The 5393-nt window shown below is 45.5% G+C and overlaps 1 non-coding gene across 1 annotated transcript; it reads right to left on the bottom strand.

Moving 5' to 3' along the window:
• Nucleotides 1–3683: 3683 nt before the first annotated feature.
• On the bottom strand, nt 3684–3796 carry LOC135039827 (U5 spliceosomal RNA). Its single transcript, XR_010233817.1, has one exon. It is a non-coding gene; the product is annotated as a U5 spliceosomal RNA (small nuclear RNA).
• Between the last annotated feature and the right edge of the window lie 1597 nt (nt 3797–5393).

The raw sequence follows: 5393 nt of genomic DNA, 5'->3' as shown, positions 1-5393 counted from the left end.
TTAATACAAACCAGGTAAAACGTGTTACCCTAAGCTCCTCTGAGCTTAAAACAACCCAGGTAAAACTGCTCTGGGTGGGCGTCCAGTGCCCCCTATGGATTCAAAGAAAAGGATTTACCTGGTAAGTACCAAAATCCTATTTTCTTTTTCATCCACTAGGGGTCACTGGAGTACTCTTGGGACGTACCAAAGCTTCCCTCGTGGGCGGGAGAGCTGTTTGACACTTGTAACAGTAGGCAGCCAAAGCTAGATGCTGATGCCGCAACCATTCATAACGTGTAAACGTGCACAAACGTGGTGCACTGAAGGCTATGTAGCCGCGTCGTAGACGCTCCACGACCCGCTGGGTCTGACATTCCCACAGAACCTGTGGGATGAGCTATTACTGACGTAGGCGATTGTAACTTAGCCTTAAAGTAAGCATGACTTGTAGTCATTATTGTAACTTAGCCTTAAAGTAAGCCTGACTTGTAGTCATTATTATTATCCCACTGGATAATATCTGCTGAGAAACTGGCTAACCCCAGTTGGCAGCATTATAGAGAACAAACAACGTATCCGTATCACGTACTGTAGACGTTCGGGACATATATAAACGCGTAATGCGTGTACCACATTCAGAATTCTAGAATGTGCTGTCAACACAGGAACCACTATTGGTTTATTGATGTGAAGAATAATAAAGCGGAATTCGTCCGAAGATCTGCTTTGTCATGAGAAAACTCAAATACGGTGGCTTGGAATACAAGGCACCCAAATATAAAAACAAAACCCTTGCCGAAGCTAAGGCTAGAAGAAAAATGTTTTCCCAAGTGAGAAACTTAATCCCCATTTATTGTAAGGGTTCAAAATATGAAAACTGTAAGAAATCTGAACCCAACCTCAAGTCACCTGGCGCTGTAGGTGGGATAAATGGAGGCTGCACTTTGATGACACCTTGTAGAAAGGTGTGTACAGACGCAATAGAGTCAAACGTCTTTGAAAATAAGTTGACCACACAGATACCTGCACCCTCAGTGCAGATAAACGCAGTTTTCCATCCCACCCCGTTTAACAGAATACGGGTAACTTGAAGGATGATGTCGGAAACTTCCGAGCTTTACCACCTATGTAAGCACACCAAATTTTGTAATAATAAGCTGCCTTAAGCGGCTTACTAGCTCGTAACATGGTTGGTATAATACTGTAATGCCCTATTTCTTTTCTTAAGAGGGCGGTCTGAACCCTCACCCCGTCAACCGCAGCTGCGGTACATAGGTAATAGGTACATAGGTAACTATGGGTAAAAGAACGTTCCCTGTTGTAACAGGCTGGACGTATTATGAGCGGGCCAAGATCGTGTGCAAGTATTCCATGGAGATTCGAGAAGCAAGCTCTCCGAAACCCATGAGATATCACTAGTATGACTGTGACGAACTGTCTTATGATCCGTTTTGGCAACGGAGAGAGCAGCGGAAAATGGTGGAGCCAGATACACGATGCTGAATGACCACACGAATGTGAGAGACTCCACCGCCACTGCCCTTGTGATCTGTTGTTTTGTACACATACTGAGCTGTAATTGTGGCGAGATGCCATCATGTATACCTGAGGGTAACCCCCTTCTGTGGACTCACATATGAAACACCTCTGGATTTAATGTCCAGTTTTCAGGATCTAAATCCTGACGGGTGAGATCATCTGTCTAACAGATGTCCACTCACGGAATGAACCCCGTTGACATTATCACATAATGGTGTTCCGGGCAATTGAGGATTCGAGTTACCTGCCGCATTGCCATGCGGCTTCTTGGTTCTCCCTGGTTGTTGTGTATGCAACTCCCGTTGCGTTGTCTGACTGTTGGTCAGACTGAAAGCGAAGCATGTAGTGCATTGTAAAATGCACGGAGTTTCAGGACATTTATCGACAGCAATCTGTCGTGATCCGTCTCAGAACCTCTGTCGCTGAACTTTTTGAACTACAACTCCTGAACCTCTGAGACTCTCGTCCAGATTATATACACCCTCGCCCCTCTGTGGGAAACGCGAGTGAAGGCCGGCGAACTAAATCGCTTTGAAACACATCATTATTCTTAACAGGCGAATCCAGCAATGTACCGCTAGTGCGCGTGTTGGCGAATACAGCAATGTACCGCTAGTGTGCGTGTTTTGCACTAATTACTAGATGTACATTTGTTCTTGCTGGTGTAGTAGGTAAATGTCTTCGATTTACCGTATTTATAATCTTACCTAGGAATTGACGTCGTTTAGACGGAATTAGATGCGATTGTTTTTGAACTTGATCTGCCACCGCAGTATACATTAGTAGCGCAAGTTAGAGGAACTTTGTTGAGACAGAGTTCTTATGAGCAGATCGTCTAAGATAGAGGAACTCTGTTGAGACAGAGTTCTGAGATGAGCTATCATCACCAACATCACTTTGGTAAATACCCGAGGCGACAAGAAACGGTAGACCTGAAATGGTTAATGGTTGTGGCATTTGCAAACGCTAGAACCTGTGATGAACAAACCGGAATGGGTAAATACGCATTGTGAAGATCAAATGCAATTATGCAATTTTGTGGCTCTAATAAGCAAAATACTAACCGCAGAAATTCCTTTTTCAAACTGCAGTAAGTGACTTGCTGATTGAGATTGCGACGGAGCTGTCTGGTTTTGCTCAAACAGAGGGGAATAAGTAACCCTGACTCTGTTGGTGTACTACTGCCTGGATTATAAAGACAGCTGAAAACCAGCAGAGACTAAATGGCAACCTGCCAAACCGTTCGACAGAGGCAGTCTTGTCCTTTAATCTGTAAATAGCTGAGACATCCATGAGTTGAAGTCTGGAACCCCCGCAAATGTAACATGTAAAGACGCGCTTCCACAATTGGAAAAGAGGTCATCAAACCACTGGCTTGCTGACTGTAGCGTCCTGTCGTTACAAGGCGTGACTGTCTTGTACCACCGCCTGGAAAAAACTGAAGTCTAAAGGGACTAAACGCCGGCACAAGTATTTCCGTTTTGATACTGAATGCGGTAATGGCTGAATATCAAATTTAGGACCAAACAAGCTCTGGCCTTGTCGTGCTGAAACTAGCGACGATGAAAAGTGAGAATCGAAGTAACCGGCGTTAGTAGAAGCTTTACAGATATACTCTGCAGCTTCTTTTAACAGTTATCTCATTGTTTGCATACATAGAGTCTAGTGACCCAAATGTATCTTGGGTCTTTATAATGTTTGACACAGACGCATTTACCAATGGCGGATCGCGTCATTTTGGAAACGATTAAATAGTGGTCAAAGTCTACTCAGTCTTTGTAAAAATGGAGACATTGACTCACTGGGATTTAGCAATGTACGTCAACAACCCCGCACTATCTGAGTGCTGGTCTAATGTACCCTTCTCACTCGTAGTTATCGGTGTGAGATCTGACATAGAATCGTGCATTAAATTATAAGACCAGTTAAATAAACACCCTGGTACCCAAAGGGAAATTGGCCCTTTGGAAAGACTGTCTTTTGTTAGAGCAGGCGGAGTACGGAGTACTTCCGAGACTCCGATGTTACCGCTCTTTTAATTTGAATTGCCCATGCTTATAGGATTTTTAAAATTATTTTTAGTCTGCGCTAGAGCCTTACTCGCTATGCAGACAGACACCACAATAGGCAACGGACAGACACTTGCACGACTTATTGAAGTTATTATGTGTCATATATATATTTTATTGTATATGAAACTCATGGTTGTTCCTCTCTACGGAAATCTTTAGTAAAAGGCGAAAGACTTATTCGCTCTGAAGAGAAACAAGAGTATTCTTATGTGAAAAGCAGTTCACATGGGCATGTGAAACCCGAACCAAATTCCCACTAACACCCCTGCGCCTCTGGTGGCTTAGAGATGTAGGGCAGGAATGTTCCAGAATTACACACTGGAAAACAACAGGAAGCATGGTTAAAATGGCCCCTTTGCCATGCTGACCCTGATAATCACAGAACAAATTACAATTGTTTCCGTGTTAATATATTATACAGTATAATCACAGGCCGGGTACAACACATGCTCTATGAATAAATATATCTAAGCTCATAGCCTATGATAATTACATACATTAATATATTTATACAGCATTAATATAGGCTCAATAGCCTATTATACAGTGATACCACCGACCTTAATATAGGCTCCCTAGCCTATTTACAGTGTTAATAACAGCCATTAATATATAGGCTCCATAGCCTATTCACAGACAGTAATATAGATTCAATAGCCTATTACTGCCAGGACAGGTACAATACCTTATAAATACCTGTGATATATATATATATATACCCTGCTGTTGATATATTTGATCCGCCAGCTTCCACCGTGCCTCTTCCCCTTGTCTGCGGGAAGCCTGCACTGGCATGTCACCGTCTCTGTACTGAGACTGAGGGAGCTGCGGCCGGACGTAGCTGGGCGGCCGGACGTAGCTGGGCGGCCGAACTCTCTGCGGGAGGCCTGCACTAGCACTTGTGGATGGAAGGTGCCGGAGCGGCGGTCATACTAAGACTGAGTATGGCTTCCCCCCTGCTGTGCGGCCGGACGGGGCTGGGCGGCCGAACGGAGCGCTGGGACGGGCGGCTTGATGTCACCGTCTCTGTTATCTGTGTTAGACGTAGCGGCTGGGCTTGGCGGCGTATGAGCGGCGAGGCAGCATATTAACCCCAACATAGCGGGGCGGCAGCCTGCGCTGACCGCCCCGTTCCCCAGCCTACCTTGCTTGCTCCTGATCATGGCTGCGACGGGGCTTCTTATGTGTAAGCTCCGTCCAGCTTCAGTGATGTGACTCATGGCTGTGACGGGGCTTCTTCTGTGTAAGCTCCGTCCAGCTCTGTAGTCTTGGCTGCGACGGGGCTTCTATGTGTAAGCTCCGTCCAGCTCTGTAGTCCTGGCTGCGACGGGGCTTCTATGTGTAAGCTCCGTCCAGCTTTCAGTCAGCTTCCAGTGATCTATGGCTGCGACGGGGCTTCTTCTGTGCAAGCTCCGTCCAGCTCTCTAGTCCTGGCTGCTCTTTTCAGGAGCAGTGGGCTGTCTGTGGCTGTGAGGGTGCTCTTTGTGAGGACCGACACGCCATGCGCTGCCCGTGCAGCGGCACTATCCCGGACCCATGTCTTTCTTGAAACTGGGAAGGGATGTGCTCTTAAAAAAAAAATTAAAAATAAAAATGAAAAATTAATAAAATCTTCCAACAAGTGTGGGAATCCCACAAGCCGATGTTAGTGCTTTGAGCACAGAAAAAACACTGGGTTCGTACACTGAGGTACTCTAGGGATATGGAGGGGTGGAGAGTTCTAAATTTAAATATTCAGTGCCTTTGTTCTGCTACGCCGCCCATATCCCAAGAGTACTCCAGTGACCCCTAGTGGATGAA

This window comes from Pseudophryne corroboree, unplaced genomic scaffold, assembly GCF_028390025.1.
Source record: "Pseudophryne corroboree isolate aPseCor3 unplaced genomic scaffold, aPseCor3.hap2 scaffold_712, whole genome shotgun sequence".
In the NCBI taxonomy this organism is placed as follows: Eukaryota; Metazoa; Chordata; class Amphibia; order Anura; family Myobatrachidae; genus Pseudophryne; species Pseudophryne corroboree.
The sequence above is the reverse complement of the archived record's forward strand: the minus strand, read 5'-3'. Positions and strand labels throughout refer to the sequence as shown.